Here is a 17,495-nt window from a genome sequence, read left to right on the forward strand (position 1 = left end):
AGCTCAATCCCTGGCATGGGAGGCCGGTTTTTTAGGCATCTGGGGCATGGTGTTATAGCATGACCTATACGAACTGATAGAAACAGTAAAAAAAAAGAATCACCAAGGGCAATGAGACATGCCGAAGATATTATGCTTTTTTTGATCGCTGGTTGCAATTAATTTCTAAAAATAAAAATTGTTAGCTGAGGATGGCTTCAGTTCATCGACCTCTGGGCCCAGCACGTTTCCACAGCGCCACAACCCAACCCAGAAGGGACTCGAACCCTCAATCCCTGGTTTAGGAGGCCAGTGCCTTATCCATTAGGCCACTGGGGCACTGCAAAGATAGAATGACCTATACGAACTGATAGAAGCAGTAAGGAAAATATATAATGGAAGGCAATGAGAAATGCCCATGAAATTATGCTTTGCCCATGAAATTATGCTTTTTTTGATTTATGGTTGCACTTCATTGCTAAAAATAAAACTGGATAGCAGAGGATGGTTTCCATCCATCGACCTCTGGGTTATGGGCCCAGCACGCTTCCGCTGGGAAACTCTGCAGCCGCCCCTGACAAGAATTAAACTCACAATCCCAGGCATGGGAGGCCAGTTTTTTAGGCATCTGGGGCATGGTGTTATAGCATGACCTATACGAACTGATAGAAACAGTAAAAAAAAGAATCACGTAGGGCACTGAGACATGCCCATGATATTTTGCTTTTTTTGAACGCTGGTTGCAATTAATTTGTAAAAATAAAGATTGTTAGCAGTTTTTATATTTCTGTTTGCTGAAAACAAACTGGATAGAAGAGGATGGTTTCGATCCATAAATCACTGGGTTAACTGCTCAGCATACTTGCACTTCATCACTCCACTTTCAGGCACCCCAAAATAATACTTGAACTGACAATACATGGATTAGGAGGCCAGTTTCTTAGGCCACTGTGGCACTGTGTGATCAGCATGACCTATACGAACTGATAGAAGCAGATTCAAAAAAAGAATCACGAAGGGCAGAGAGACATGCCCATGAAAGTATACTTTTTGTTAATCTCTATTTGCACTTCCTTTCTAAAAATTCAATAGCTTCAACATCTTTGTTACATGAACTCTCTTCTTCTTTCCCAAACTGCCTTCATCGACCCCAGATGGGACTCGAACCCACAATCCCTGGCTTAGAAGGGCAGTGCATTATCCATTAGGCCACTAGGGTGCTTGCCTAAATCTATCTTGATAGCAGAGAGTGTTTTCGATCCATCGACCTCTGGGTTACGGGGCCATCACGCTACCGCTGCACCTCTGTAATCAGTGTGACCTATACAAACTGACAGAAGCAGTCAAACAAAGAATCACAGAGGGCACTGAGACATGCCCATGAAATTATGCTATTTTTTATTTATGGTTGCAATTAATTTCTAAAAATAAAAATGGATTGCAGAGGATGGTTTCATCCATCAACCTCTGGGCCCATCACGTTTCCGCAGCGCCACTCTGCTTCAACCCACGGAGGGCACTGAGACATGCCATTGATATTATGCTTTTTTTTATCCCTGGTTGCAGTTCACTACTGAAAATAAAAATGGATTGCAGAGGATGGTTTCAATCTATAGGCCTCTGGGTTATGGGCCCAGCACGCTTCTGCTGGGACACTCTGTTTTCAGCCACCCCTGACAAGACTTAAACTCACAATCTCTGGCTTGGGAGGCCAGTTTTTTTAGGCATCTGGGGCATGGTGTAATAGCATGACCTATACGAACTGATAGAAACAGTAAAAAAAAAGAATCACCAAGGGCAATGAGACATGCCGAAGATATTATGCTTTTTTTGATCGCTGGTTGCAATTAATTTCTAAAAATAAAAATTGTTAGCTGAGGATGGCTTCAGTTCATCGACCTCTGGGCCCAGCACGTTTCCACAGCGCTACAACCCACCCCAGAAGGGACTCGAACCCTCAATCCCTGGCTTAGGAGGACAGTGCCTTATCCATTAGGCCACTGGGGCACTGCGAAGATAGAATGACCTATACAAACTGATAGAAGCAGTAAGGAAAATATATAATGGAAGGCAATGAGAAATGCCCATGAAATTATGCTTTGCCCATGAAATTATGCTTTTTTTGATTTATGGTTGCACTTCATTGCTAAAAATAAAACTGGATAGCAGAGGATGGTTTCCATCCATCGACCTCTGGGTTATGGGCCCAGCACTCTTCCGCTGGGAAACTCTGCAGCCACCCCTGACAAGAATTAAACTCACAATCCCTGGCATGGGAGGCCAGTTTTTTAGGCATCTGGGGCATGGTGTTATAGCATGACCTATACGAACTTATAGAAACAGTAAAAAAAAGAATCACGTAGGGCACTGAGACATGCCCATGAAATTATGCTATTTTTTATTTATGGTTGCAATCAATTTCGAAGAATAAAAATGGATTGCAGAGGATGGTTTCATCCATCAACCTCTGGGCCCATCACGTTTCCGCAGCGCCACTCTGCTTCAACCCACGGAGGGCACTGAGACATGCCATTGCTATTATGCTTTTTTTTTATCCCTGGTTGCAGTTCATTTCTGAAAATAAAAATGGATTGCAGAGGATGGTTTCAATCTATAGGCCTCTGGGTTATGGGCCCAGCACGCTTCCGCTGGGACACTCTGTTTTCAGCCACCCCTGACAAGACTTAAACTCACAATCTCTGGCTTGGGAGGCCAGTTTTTTAGGCATCTGGGGCATGGTGTAATAGCATGACCTATACGAACTGATAGAAACAGTAAAAAAAAGAATCACCAAGGGCAATGAGACATGCCGAAGATATTATGCTTTTTTTGATCGCTGGTTGCAATTAATTTCTAAAAATAAAAATTGTTAGCTGAGGATGGCTTCAGTTCATCGACCTCTGGGCCCAGCACGTTTCCACAGTGCCACAACCCACCCCAGAAGGGACTCGAACCCTCAATCCCTGGCTTAGGAGGCCAGTGCCTTATCCATTAGGCCACTGGGGCACTGCAAAGATAGAATGACCTATACAAACTGATAGAAGCAGTAAGGAAAATATATAATGGAAGGCAATGAGAAATGCCCATGAAATTATGCTTTGCCCATGAAATTATGCTTTTTTTGATTTATGGTTGCACTTCATTGCTAAAAATAAAACTGGATAGCAGAGGATGGTTTCCATCCATCGACCTCTGGGTTATGGGCCCAGCACTCTTCCGCTGGGAAACTCTGCAGCCGCCCCTGACAAGAATTAAACTCACAATCCCTGGCATGGGAGGCCAGTTTTTTAGGCATCTGGGGCATGGTGTTATAGCATGACCTATACGAACTTATAGAAACAGTAAAAAAAAGAATCACGTAGGGCACTGAGACATGCCCATGATATTTTGCTTTTTTTGAACGCTGGTTGCAATTAATTTGTAAAAAGAAAGATTGTTAGCAGTTTTTATATTTCTGTTTGCTGAAAACAAACTGGATAGAAGAGGATGGTTTCGATCCATAAATCACTGGGTTAACTGCTCAGCATACTTGCACTTCATCACTCCACTTTCAGGCACCCCAAAATAATACTTGAACTCACAATACATGGATTAGGAGGCCAGTTTCTTAGGCCACTGTGGCACTGTGTGATCAGCATGACCTATACGAACTGATAGCAGCAGATTCAAAAAAAGAATCACGAAGGGCAGAGAGACATGCCCATGAAAGTATACTTTTAGTTCATCTCTATTTGCACTTCCTTTCTAAAAATTCAATAGCTTCAACATATTTGTTACATGAACTCTCTTCTTTTTTCCCAAACTGCCTTCATCCACCCCAGATGGGACTCGAACCCACAATCCCTGGCTTAGAAGGCCAGTGCCTTATCCATTAGGCCACTAGGGTACTTGCCGAAATCTATCTTGATAGCAGAGAGTGGTTTCGATCCATCGACCTCTGGGTTACGGGGCCATCACGCTACCGCTGCACCTCTGTAATCAGTGTGACCTATACAAACTGACAGAAGCAGTCACACAAAGAATCACAGAGGGCACTGAGACATGCCCATGAAATTATGCTATTTTTTATTTATGGTTGCAATTAATTTCTTTTAAATAGAAATGGATTGCAGAGGATGGTTTCATCCATCAACCTCTGGGCCCATCACGTTTCCGCAGCGCCACTCTGCTTCAACCCACGGAGGGCACTGAGACATGCCATTGATATTATGCTTTTTTTTATCCCTGGTTGCAGTTCACTTCTGAAAATAAAAATGGATTGCAGAGGATGGTTTCAATCTATAGGCCTCTGGGTTATGGGCCCAGCACGCTTCTGCTGGGACACTCTGTTTTCAGCCACCCCTGACAAGACTTAAACTCACAATCTCTGGCTTGGGAGGCCAGTTTTTTAGGCATCTGGGGCATGGTGTAATAGCATGACCTATACGAACTGATAGAAACAGTAAAAAAAAGAATCACCAAGGGCAATGAGACATGCCGAAGATATTATGCTTTTTTTGATCGCTGGTTGCAATTAATTTCTAAAAATAAAAATTGTTAGCTGAGGATGGCTTCAGGTCATCAACCTCTGGGCCCAGCTCGTTTCCACAGCGCCACAACCCACCCCAGAAGGGACTCGAAAGCTCAATCCCTGGCATGGGAGGCCGGTTTTTTAGGCATCTGGGGCATGGTGTTATAGCATGACCTATACGAACTGATAGAAACAGTAAAAAAAAAGAATCACCAAGGGCAATGAGACATGCCGAAGATATTATGCTTTTTTTGATCGCTGGTTGCAATTAATTTCTAAAAATAAAAATTGTTAGCTGAGGATGGCTTCAGTTCATCGACCTCTGGGCCCAGCACGTTTCCACAGCGCCACAACCCAACCCAGAAGGGACTCGAACCCTCAATCCCTGGTTTAGGAGGCCAGTGCCTTATCCATTAGGCCACTGGGGCACTGCAAAGATAGAATGACCTATACGAACTGATAGAAGCAGTAAGGAAAATATATAATGGAAGGCAATGAGAAATGCCCATGAAATTATGCTTTGCCCATGAAATTATGCTTTTTTTGATTTATGGTTGCACTTCATTGCTAAAAATAAAACTGGATAGCAGAGGATGGTTTCCATCCATCGACCTCTGGGTTATGGGCCCAGCACGCTTCCGCTGGGAAACTCTGCAGCCGCCCCTGACAAGAATTAAACTCACAATCCCAGGCATGGGAGGCCAGTTTTTTAGGCATCTGGGGCATGGTGTTATAGCATGACCTATACGAACTGATAGAAACAGTAAAAAAAAGAATCACGTAGGGCACTGAGACATGCCCATGATATTTTGCTTTTTTTGAACGCTGGTTGCAATTAATTTGTAAAAATAAAGATTGTTAGCAGTTTTTATATTTCTGTTTGCTGAAAACAAACTGGATAGAAGAGGATGGTTTCGATCCATAAATCACTGGGTTAACTGCTCAGCATACTTGCACTTCATCACTCCACTTTCAGGCACCCCAAAATAATACTTGAACTGACAATACATGGATTAGGAGGCCAGTTTCTTAGGCCACTGTGGCACTGTGTGATCAGCATGACCTATACGAACTGATAGAAGCAGATTCAAAAAAAGAATCACGAAGGGCAGAGAGACATGCCCATGAAAGTATACTTTTTGTTAATCTCTATTTGCACTTCCTTTCTAAAAATTCAATAGCTTCAACATCTTTGTTACATGAACTCTCTTCTTCTTTCCCAAACTGCCTTCATCGACCCCAGATGGGACTCGAACCCACAATCCCTGGCTTAGAAGGGCAGTGCATTATCCATTAGGCCACTAGGGTGCTTGCCTAAATCTATCTTGATAGCAGAGAGTGTTTTCGATCCATCGACCTCTGGGTTACGGGGCCATCACGCTACCGCTGCACCTCTGTAATCAGTGTGACCTATACAAACTGACAGAAGCAGTCAAACAAAGAATCACAGAGGGCACTGAGACATGCCCATGAAATTATGCTATTTTTTATTTATGGTTGCAATTAATTTCTAAAAATAAAAATGGATTGCAGAGGATGGTTTCATCCATCAACCTCTGGGCCCATCACGTTTCCGCAGCGCCACTCTGCTTCAACCCACGGAGGGCACTGAGACATGCCATTGATATTATGCTTTTTTTTATCCCTGGTTGCAGTTCACTACTGAAAATAAAAATGGATTGCAGAGGATGGTTTCAATCTATAGGCCTCTGGGTTATGGGCCCAGCACGCTTCTGCTGGGACACTCTGTTTTCAGCCACCCCTGACAAGACTTAAACTCACAATCTCTGGCTTGGGAGGCCAGTTTTTTTAGGCATCTGGGGCATGGTGTAATAGCATGACCTATACGAACTGATAGAAACAGTAAAAAAAAAGAATCACCAAGGGCAATGAGACATGCCGAAGATATTATGCTTTTTTTGATCGCTGGTTGCAATTAATTTCTAAAAATAAAAATTGTTAGCTGAGGATGGCTTCAGTTCATCGACCTCTGGGCCCAGCACGTTTCCACAGCGCTACAACCCACCCCAGAAGGGACTCGAACCCTCAATCCCTGGCTTAGGAGGACAGTGCCTTATCCATTAGGCCACTGGGGCACTGCGAAGATAGAATGACCTATACAAACTGATAGAAGCAGTAAGGAAAATATATAATGGAAGGCAATGAGAAATGCCCATGAAATTATGCTTTGCCCATGAAATTATGCTTTTTTTGATTTATGGTTGCACTTCATTGCTAAAAATAAAACTGGATAGCAGAGGATGGTTTCCATCCATCGACCTCTGGGTTATGGGCCCAGCACTCTTCCGCTGGGAAACTCTGCAGCCACCCCTGACAAGAATTAAACTCACAATCCCTGGCATGGGAGGCCAGTTTTTTAGGCATCTGGGGCATGGTGTTATAGCATGACCTATACGAACTTATAGAAACAGTAAAAAAAAGAATCACGTAGGGCACTGAGACATGCCCATGAAATTATGCTATTTTTTATTTATGGTTGCAATCAATTTCGAAGAATAAAAATGGATTGCAGAGGATGGTTTCATCCATCAACCTCTGGGCCCATCACGTTTCCGCAGCGCCACTCTGCTTCAACCCACGGAGGGCACTGAGACATGCCATTGCTATTATGCTTTTTTTTTATCCCTGGTTGCAGTTCATTTCTGAAAATAAAAATGGATTGCAGAGGATGGTTTCAATCTATAGGCCTCTGGGTTATGGGCCCAGCACGCTTCCGCTGGGACACTCTGTTTTCAGCCACCCCTGACAAGACTTAAACTCACAATCTCTGGCTTGGGAGGCCAGTTTTTTTAGGCATCTGGGGCATGGTGTAATAGCATGACCTATACGAACTGATAGAAACAGTAAAAAAAAAGAATCACCAAGGGCAATGAGACATGCCGAAGATATTATGCTTTTTTTGATCGCTGGTTGCAATTAATTTCTAAAAATAAAAATTGTTAGCTGAGGATGGCTTCAGTTCATCGACCTCTGGGCCCAGCACGTTTCCACAGCGCTACAACCCACCCCAGAAGGGACTCGAACCCTCAATCCCTGGCTTAGGAGGACAGTGCCTTATCCATTAGGCCACTGGGGCACTGCGAAGATAGAATGACCTATACAAACTGATAGAAGCAGTAAGGAAAATATATAATGGAAGGCAATGAGAAATGCCCATGAAATTATGCTTTGCCCATGAAATTATGCTTTTTTTGATTTATGGTTGCACTTCATTGCTAAAAATAAAACTGGATAGCAGAGGATGGTTTCCATCCATCGACCTCTGGGTTATGGGCCCAGCACTCTTCCGCTGGGAAACTCTGCAGCCACCCCTGACAAGAATTAAACTCACAATCCCTTGCATGGGAGGCCAGTTTTTTAGGCATCTGGGGCATGGTGTTATAGCATGACCTATACGAACTTATAGAAACAGTAAAAAAAAGAATCACGTAGGGCACTGAGACATGCCCATGAAATTATGCTATTTTTTATTTATGGTTGCAATCAATTTCGAAGAATAAAAATGGATTGCAGAGGATGGTTTCATCCATCAACCTCTGGGCCCATCACGTTTCCGCAGCGCCACTCTGCTTCAACCCACGGAGGGCACTGAGACATGCCATTGCTATTATGCTTTTTTTTTATCCCTGGTTGCAGTTCATTTCTGAAAATAAAAATGGATTGCAGAGGATGGTTTCAATCTATAGGCCTCTGGGTTATGGGCCCAGCACGCTTCCGCTGGGACACTCTGTTTTCAGCCACCCCTGACAAGACTTAAACTCTCAATCTCTGGCTTGGGAGGCCAGTTTTTTAGGCATCTGGGGCATGGTGTAATAGCATGACCTATACGAACTGATAGAAACAGTAAAAAAAAGAATCACATAGGGCACTGAGACATGCCCATGATATTTTGCTTTTTTTGAACGCTGGTTGCAATTAATTTGTAAAAATAAAGATTGTTAGCAGTTTTTATATTTCTGTTTGCTGAAAACAAACTGGATAGAAGAGGATGGTTTCGATCCATAAATCACTGGGTTAACAGCTCAGCATACTTGCACTTCATCACTCCACTTTCAGGCACCCCAAAATAATACTTGAACTCACAATACATGGATTAGGAGGCCAGTTTCTTAGGCCACTGTGGCACTGTGTGATCAGCATGACCTATACGAACTGATAGAAGCAGATTAAAAAAAAGAATCACGAAGGGCAGAGAGACATGCCCATGAAAGTATACTTTTTGTTAATCCCTATTTGCACTTCCTTTCTAAAAATTCAATAGCTTCAACATCTTTGTTACATGAACTCTCTTCTTCTTTCCCAAACTGCCTTCATCCACCCCAGATGGGACTCGAACCCACAATCCCTGGCTTAGAAGGCCAGTGCCTTATCCATTAGGCCACTAGGGTACTTGCCAAAATCTATCTTGATAGCAGAGAGTGGTTTCGATCCATCGACCTCTGGGTTACGGGGCCATCACGCTACCGCTGCACCTCTGTAATCATTGTGACCTATACAAACTGACAGAAGCAGTCAAACAAATAATCACAGAGGGCACTGAGACATGCTCATGAAATTATGCAATTTTTTTATTTATGGTTGCAATCAATTTCTAAAAATAAAAATGCATTGCAGAGGATGGTTTCATCCATCAACGTCTGGGCCCATCACGTTTCCGCAGCGCCACTCTGCTTCAACCCACGGAGGGCACTGAGACATGCCATTGATATTATGCTTTTTTTTATCCCTGGTTGCAGTTCATTTCTGAAAATAAAAATGGATTGCAGAGGATGGTTTCAATCTATAGGCCTCTGGGTTATGGGCCCAGCACGCTTCCGCTGGGACACTCTGTTTTCAGCCACCACTGACAAGACTTAAATTCACAATCTCTGGCTTGGGAGGCCAGTTTTTTTAGGCATCTGGGGCATGGTGTAATAGCATGACCTATACGAACTGATAGAAACAGTAAAAAAAAAGAATCACCAAGGGCAATGAGACATGCCGAAGATATTATGCTTTTTTGATCGCTGGTTGCAATTAATTTCTAAAAATAAAAATTGTTAGCTGAGGATGGCTTCTGTTCATCGACCTCTGGGCCCAGCACGTTTCCACAGCGCCACAACCCACCCCAGAAGGGACTCGAACCCTCAACCCCTGGCTTAGGAGGCCAGTGCCTTACCCATTAGTCCACTGGGGCACTGCAAATATATAATGACCTTTACGAACTGATAGAAGCAGTAAGGAAAATATATAATGGAAGGCAATGAGAAATGCCCATGAAATTATGCTTTGCCCATGAAATTATGCTTTTTTTCATTTATGGTTGCACTTCATTGCTAAAAATAAAACTGGATAGCAGAGGATGGTTTCCATCCATCGACCTCTGGGTTATGGGCCCAGCACGCTTCCGCTGGGACACTCTGTTTTCAGCCACCCCTGACAAGACTTACACTCTCAATCTCTGGCTTGGGAGGCCAGTTTTTTAGGCATCTGGGGCATGGTGTTATAGCATGACCTATACGAACTGATAGAAACAGTAAAAAAAAGAATCACGTAGGGCACTGAGACATGCCCATGATATTTTGCTTTTTTTGAACGCTGGTTGCAATTAATTTGTAAAAATAAAGATTGTTAGCAGTTTTTATATTTCTGTTTGCTGAAAACAAACTGGATAGAAGAGGATGGTTTCGATCCATAAATCACTGGGTTAACAGCTCAGCATACTTGCACTTCATCACTCCACTTTCAGGCACCCCAAAATAATACTTGAACTCACAATGCATGGATTAGGAGGCCAGTTTCTTAGGCCACTGTGGCACTGTGTGATCAGCATGACCTATACGAACTGATAGAAGCAGATTAAAAAAAAGAATCACGAAGGGCAGAGAGACATGCCCATGAAAGTATACTTTTTGTTAATCCCTATTTGCACTTCCTTTCTAAAAATTCAATAGCTTTAACATCTTTGTTACGTGAACTCTCTTCTTCTTTCCCAAACTGCCTTCATCCACCCCAGATGGGACTCGAACCCACAATCCCTGGCTTAGAAGGCCAGTGCCTTATCCATTAGGCCACTAGGGTACTTGCCAAAATCTATCTTGATAGCAGAGAGTGGTTTCGATCCATCGACCTCTGGGTTACGGGGCCATCACGCTACCGCTGCACCTCTGTAATCATTGTGACCTATACAAACTGACAGAAGCAGTCAAACAAATAATCACAGAGGGCACTGAGACATGCCCATGAAATTATGCTATTTTTTTATTTATGGTTGCAATCAATTTCTAAAAATAAAAATGCATTGCAGAGGATGGTTTCATCCATCAACCTCTGGGCCCATCACGTTTCCGCAGCGCCACTCTGCTTCAACCCACGGAGGGCACTGAGACATGCCATTGATATTATGCTTTTTTTTATCCCTGGTTGCAGTTCATTTCTGAAAATAAAAATGGATTGCAGAGGATGGTTTCAATCTATAGGCCTCTGGGTTATGGGCCCAGCACGCTTCCGCTGGGACACTCTGTTTTCAGCCACCCCTGACAAGACTTAAACTCACAATCTCTGGCTTGGGAGGCCAGTTTTTTTAGGCATCTGGGGCATGGTGTAATAGCATGACCTATACGAACTGATAGAAACAGTAAAAAAAAGAATCACCAAGGGCAATGAGACATGCCGAAGATATTATGCTTTTTTTGATCGCTGGTTGCAATTAATTTCTAAAAATAAAAATTGTTAGCTGAGGATGGCTTCAGTTCATCGACCTCTGGGCCCAGCACGTTTCCACAGCGCCACAACCCACCCCAGAAGGGACTCGAACCCTCAATCCCTGGCTTAGGAGGACAGTGCCTTATCCATTAGGCCACTGGGGCACTGCGAAGATAGAATGACCTATACAAACTGATAGAAGCAGTAAGGAAAATATATAATGGAAGGCAATGAGAAATGCCCATGAAATTATGCTTTGCCCATGAAATTATGCTTTTTTTGATTTATGGTTGCACTTCATTGCTAAAAATAAAACTGGATAGCAGAGGATGGTTTCCATCCATCGACCTCTGGGTTATGGGCCCAGCACTCTTCCGCTGGGAAACTCTGCAGCCGCCCCTGACAAGAATTAAACTCACAATCCCTGGCATGGGAGGACAGTTTTTTAGGCATCTGGGGAATGGTGTTATAGCATGACCTATACGAACTTATAGAAACAGTAAAAAAAAGAATCACGTAGGGCACTGAGACATGCCCATGATATTTTGCTTTTTTTGAACGCTGGTTGCAATTAATTTGTAAAAATAAAGATTGTTAGCAGTTTTTATATTTCTGTTTGCTGAAAACAAACTGGATAGAAGAGGATGGTTTCGATCCATAAATCACTGGGTTAACTGCTCAGCATACTTGCACTTCATCACTCCACTTTCAGGCACCCCAAAATAATACTTGAACTCACAATACATGGATTAGGAGGCCAGTTTCTTAGGCCACTGTGGCACTGTGTGATCAGCATGACCTATACGAACTGATAGAAGCAGATTCAAAAAAAGAATCACGAAGGGCAGAGAGACATGCCCATGAAAGTATACTTTTTGTTCATCTCTATTTGCACTTCCTTTCTAAAAATTCAATAGCTTCAACATCTTTGTTACATGAACTCTCTTCTTCTTTCCCAAACTGCCTTCATCCACCCCAGATGGGACTCGAACCCACAATCCCTGGCTTAGAAGGCCAGTGCCTTATCCATTAGGCCACTAGGGTACTTGCCGAAATCTATCTTGATAGCAGAGAGTGGTTTCGATCCATCGACCTCTGGGTTACGGGGCCATCACGCTACCGCTGCACCTCTGTAATCAGTGTGACCTATACAAACTGATAGAAGCAGTCAAACAAAGAATCACAGAGGGCACTGAGACATGCCCATGAAATTATGCTATTTTTTATTTATGGTTGCAATCAATTTCTAAAAATAAAAATGGATTGCAGAGGATGGTTTCATCCATCAACCTCTGGGCCCATCACGTTTCCGCAGCGCCACTCTGCTTCAACCCACGCAGGGCACTGAGACATGCCATTGCTATTATGCTTTTTTTTATCCCTGGTTGCAGTTCATTTCTGAAAATAAAAATGGATTGCAGAGGATGGTTTCAATCTATAGGCCTCTGGGTTATGGGCCCAGCACGCTTCCGCTGGGACACTCTGTTTTCAGCCACCCCTGACAAGACTTAAACTCTCAATCTCTGGCTTGGGAGGCCAGTTTTTTAGGCATCTGGGGCATGGTGTAATAGCATGACCTATACGAACTGATAGAAACAGTAAAAAAAAGAATCACATAGGGCACTGAGACATGCCCATGATATTTTGCTTTTTTTGAACGCTGGTTGCAATTAATTTGTAAAAATAAAGACTGTTAGCAGTTTTTATATTTCTGTTTGCTGAAAACAAACTGGATAGAAGAGGATGGTTTCGATCCATAAATCACTGGGTTAACAGCTCAGCATACTTGCACTTCATCACTCCACTTTCAGGCACCCCAAAATAATACTTGAACTCACAATACATGGATTAGGAGGCCAGTTTCTTAGGCCACTGTGGCACTGTGTGATCAGCATGACCTATACGAACTGATAGAAGCAGATTAAAAAAAAGAATCACGAAGGGCAGAGAGACATGCCCATGAAAGTATACTTTTTGTTAATCCCTATTTGCACTTCCTTTCTAAAAATTCAATAGCTTCAACATCTTTGTTACATGAACTCTCTTCTTCTTTCCCAAACTGCCTTCATCCACCCCAGATGGGACTCGAACCCACAATCCCTGGCTTAGAAGGCCAGTGCCTTATCCATTAGGCCACTAGGGTACTTGCCAAAATCTATCTTGATAGCAGAGAGTGGTTTCGATCCATCGACCTCTGGGTTACGGGGCCATCACGCTACCGCTGCACCTCTGTAATCATTGTGACCTATACAAACTGACAGAAGCAGTCAAACAAATAATCACAGAGGGCACTGAGACATGCTCATGAAATTATGCAATTTTTTTATTTATGGTTGCAATCAATTTCTAAAAATAAAAATGCATTGCAGAGGATGGTTTCATCCATCAACGTCTGGGCCCATCACGTTTCCGCAGCGCCACTCTGCTTCAACCCACGGAGGGCACTGAGACATGCCATTGATATTATGCTTTTTTTTACCCCTGGTTGCAGTTCATTTCTGAAAATAAAAATGGATTGCAGAGGATGGTTTCAATCTATAGGCCTCTGGGTTATGGGCCCAGCACGCTTCCGCTGGGACACTCTGTTTTCAGCCACCACTGACAAGACTTAAATTCACAATCTCTGGCTTGGGAGGCCAGTTTTTTTAGGCATCTGGGGCATGGTGTAATAGCATGACCTATACGAACTGATAGAAACAGTAAAAAAAAAGAATCACCAAGGGCAATGAGACATGCCGAAGATATTATGCTTTTTTGATCGCTGGTTGCAATTAATTTCTAAAAATAAAAATTGTTAGCTGAGGATGGCTTCTGTTCATCGACCTCTGGGCCCAGCACGTTTCCACAGCGCCACAACCCACCACAGAAGGGACTCGAACCCTCAACCCCTGGCTTAGGAGGCCAGTGCCTTACCCATTAGGCCACTGGGGCACTGCAAATATATAATGACCTTTACGAACTGATAGAAGCAGTAAGGAAAATATATAATGGAAGGCAATGAGAAATGCCCATGAAATTATGCTTTGCCCATGAAATTATGCTTTTTTTCATTTATGGTTGCACTTCATTGCTAAAAATAAAACTGGATAGCAGAGGATGGTTTCCATCCATCGACCTCTGGGTTATGGGCCCAGCACGCTTCCGCTGGGACACTCTGTTTTCAGCCACCCCTGACAAGACTTAAACTCTCAATCTCTGGCTTGGGAGGCCAGTTTTTTAGGCATCTGGGGCATGGTGTAATAGCATGACCTATACGAACTGATAGAAACAGTAAAAAAAAGAATCACATAGGGCACTGAGACATGCCCATGATATTTTGCTTTTTTTGAACGCTGGTTGCAATTAATTTGTAAAAATAAAGACTGTTAGCAGTTTTTATATTTCTGTTTGCTGAAAACAAACTGGATAGAAGAGGATGGTTTCGATCCATAAATCACTGGGTTAACAGCTCAGCATACTTGCACTTCATCACTCCACTTTCAGGCACCCCAAAATAATACTTGAACTCACAATACATGGATTAGGAGGCCAGTTTCTTAGGCCACTGTGGCACTGTGTGATCAGCATGACCTATACGAACTGATAGAAGCAGATTAAAAAAAAGAATCACGAAGGGCAGAGAGACATGCCCATGAAAGTATACTTTTTGTTAATCCCTATTTGCACTTCCTTTCTAAAAATTCAATAGCTTCAACATCTTTGTTACATGAACTCTCTTCTTCTTTCCCAAACTGCCTTCATCCACCCCAGATGGGACTCGAACCCACAATCCCTGGCTTAGAAGGCCAGTGCCTTATCCATTAGGCCACTAGGGTACTTGCCAAAATCTATCTTGATAGCAGAGAGTGGTTTCGATCCATCGACCTCTGGGTTACGGGGCCATCACGCTACCGCTGCACCTCTGTAATCATTGTGACCTATACAAACTGACAGAAGCAGTCAAACAAATAATCACAGAGGGCACTGAGACATGCCCATGAAATTATGCTATTTTTTATTTATGGTTGCAATCAATTTCTAAAAATAAAAATGGATTGCAGAGGATGGTTTCATCCATCAACCTCTGGGCCCATCACGTTTCCGCAGCGCCACTCTGCTTCAACCCACGGAGGGCACTGAGACATGCCATTGCTATTATGCTTTTTTTTATCCCTGGTTGCAGTTCATTTCTGAAAATAAAAATGGATTGCAGAGGATGGTTTCAATCTATAGGCCTCTGGGTTATGGGCCCAGCACGCTTCCGCTGGGACACTCTGTTTTCAGCCACCCCTGACAAGACTTAAACTCACAATCCCTGGCATGGGAGGCCAGTTTTTTATGCATCTGGGGCATGGTGTAATAGCATGACCTATACGAACTGATAGAAACAGTAAAAAAAAAGAATCACCAAGGGCAATGAGACATGCCGAAGATATTATGCTTTTTTTGATCGCTGGTTGCAATTAATTTCTAAAAATAAAAATTGTTAGGTGAGGATGGCTTCAGTTCATCGACCTCTGGGCCCAGCACGTTTCCACAGCGCCACAACCCACCCCAGAAGGGACTCGAACCCTCAATCCCTGGCTTAGGAGGCCAGTGCCTTATCCGTTAGGACACTGGGGCACTGCGGCGATAGAATGACCTATACGAACTGATAGAAGCAGTAAGGAAAATATATAATGGAAGGCAATGAGAAATGCCCATGAAATTATGCTTTGCCCATGAAATTATGCTTTTTTTCATTTATGGTTGCACTTCATTGCTAAAAATAAAACTGGATAGCAGAGGATGGTTTCCATCCATCGACCTCTGGGTTATGGGCCCAGCACGCTTCCGCTGGGAAACTCTGCAGCCGCCCCTGACAAGAATTAAACTCACAATCCCTGGCATGGGAGGCCAGTTTTTTAGGCATCTGGGGCATGGTGTTATAGCATGACCTATACGAACTGATAGAAACAGTAAAAAAAAGAATCACGTAGGGCACTGAGACATGCCCATGATATTTTGCTTTTTTTGAACGCTGGTTGCAATTAATTTGTAAAAATAAAGATTGTTAGCAGTTTTTATATTTCTGTTTGCTGAAAACAAACTGGATAGAAGAGGATGGTTTCGATCCATAAATCACTGGGTTAACTGCTCAGCATACTTGCACTTCATCACTCCACTTTCAGGCACCCCAAAATAATACTTGAACTCACAATACATGGATTAGGAGGCCAGTTTCTTAGGCCACTGTGGCACTGTGTGATCAGCATGACCTATACGAACTGATAGAAGCAGATTAAAAAAAAGAAGCACGAAGGGCAGAGAGACATGCCCATGAAAGTATACTTTTTGTTAATCCCTATTTGCACTTCATTTCTGAAAATTCAATAGCTTGAACATCTTTGTTACATGAACTCTCTTCTTCTTTCCCAAACTGCCTTCATCCACCCCAGATGGGACTCGAACCCACAATCCCTGGCTTAGAAGGCCAGTGCCTTATCCATTAGGCCACTAGGGTACTTGCCAAAATCTATCTTGATAGCAGAGAGTGGTTTCGATCCATCGACCTCTGGGTTACGGGGCCATCACGCTACCTCTGCACCTCTGTAATCAGTGTGACCTATACAAACTGACAGAAGCAGTCAAACAAAGAATCACAGAGGGCACTGAGACATGCCCATGAAATTATGCTATTTTTTATTTATGGTTGCAATCAATTTCTAAAAATAAAAATGGATTGCAGAGGATGGTTTCATCCATCAACCTCTGGGCCCATCATGTTACCGCAGCGCCACTCTGCTTCAACCCACGGAGGGCACTGAGACATGCCATTGCTATTATGCTTTTTTTTATCCCTGGTTGCAGTTCATTTCTGAAAATAAAAATGGATTGCAGAGGATGGTTTCAATCTATAGGCCTCTGGGGTATGGGCCCAGCACGCTTCCGCTGGGACACTCTGTTTTCAGCCACCCCTGACAAGACTTAAACTCACAATCTCTGGCTTGGGAGGCCAGTTTTTTTAGGCATCTGGGGCATGGTGTAATAGCATGACCTATACGAACTGATAGAAACAGTAAAAAAAAGAATCACCAAGGGCAATGAGACATGCCGAAGATATTATGCTTTTTTTGATCGCTGGTTGCAATTAATTTCTAAAAATAAAAATTGTTAGCTGAGGATGGCTTCAGGTCATCAACCTCTGGGCCCAGCTCGTTTCCACAGCGCCACAACCCACCCCAGAAGGGACTCGAAAGCTCAATCCCTGGCATGGGAGGCCAGTTTTTTAGGCATCTGGGGCATGGTGTTATAGCATGACCTATACGAACTGATAGAAAGA

General features: G+C 43.2%; 10 non-coding genes across 10 annotated transcripts; all 10 read right to left on the minus strand.

Moving 5' to 3' along the window:
• Positions 1–2,912: 2,912 nt before the first annotated feature.
• On the minus strand, positions 2,913–2,985 carry trnar-ccu (transfer RNA arginine (anticodon CCU)). The gene has a single exon. It is a non-coding gene; the product is annotated as a tRNA-Arg (tRNA).
• Positions 2,986–3,792: 807 nt separating this feature from the next.
• On the minus strand, positions 3,793–3,865 carry trnar-ucu (transfer RNA arginine (anticodon UCU)). Its single transcript has one exon. It is a non-coding gene; the product is annotated as a tRNA-Arg (tRNA).
• Positions 3,866–8,825: 4,960 nt separating this feature from the next.
• Positions 8,826–8,898, minus strand: trnar-ucu (transfer RNA arginine (anticodon UCU)). The gene has a single exon. It is a non-coding gene; the product is annotated as a tRNA-Arg (tRNA).
• A 715-nt stretch (positions 8,899–9,613) lies between these two features.
• On the minus strand, positions 9,614–9,686 carry trnar-ccu (transfer RNA arginine (anticodon CCU)). Its single transcript has one exon. It is a non-coding gene; the product is annotated as a tRNA-Arg (tRNA).
• An 811-nt stretch (positions 9,687–10,497) lies between these two features.
• trnar-ucu (transfer RNA arginine (anticodon UCU)) lies at positions 10,498–10,570 on the minus strand. Its single transcript has one exon. It is a non-coding gene; the product is annotated as a tRNA-Arg (tRNA).
• A 1,595-nt stretch (positions 10,571–12,165) lies between these two features.
• Positions 12,166–12,238, minus strand: trnar-ucu (transfer RNA arginine (anticodon UCU)). Its single transcript has one exon. It is a non-coding gene; the product is annotated as a tRNA-Arg (tRNA).
• Positions 12,239–13,264: 1,026 nt separating this feature from the next.
• On the minus strand, positions 13,265–13,337 carry trnar-ucu (transfer RNA arginine (anticodon UCU)). The gene has a single exon. It is a non-coding gene; the product is annotated as a tRNA-Arg (tRNA).
• Positions 13,338–14,052: 715 nt separating this feature from the next.
• On the minus strand, positions 14,053–14,125 carry trnar-ccu (transfer RNA arginine (anticodon CCU)). The gene has a single exon. It is a non-coding gene; the product is annotated as a tRNA-Arg (tRNA).
• Positions 14,126–14,936: 811 nt separating this feature from the next.
• On the minus strand, positions 14,937–15,009 carry trnar-ucu (transfer RNA arginine (anticodon UCU)). Its single transcript has one exon. It is a non-coding gene; the product is annotated as a tRNA-Arg (tRNA).
• Positions 15,010–16,603: 1,594 nt separating this feature from the next.
• Positions 16,604–16,676, minus strand: trnar-ucu (transfer RNA arginine (anticodon UCU)). The gene has a single exon. It is a non-coding gene; the product is annotated as a tRNA-Arg (tRNA).
• Positions 16,677–17,495: the final 819 nt, after the last annotated feature.

The sequence above is a fragment of the Salmo salar genome, chromosome 07 (genome assembly GCF_965601325.2).
Source record: "Salmo salar chromosome 07, fSalSal1, whole genome shotgun sequence".
NCBI lineage: Eukaryota > Metazoa > Chordata > Actinopteri > Salmoniformes > Salmonidae > Salmo > Salmo salar.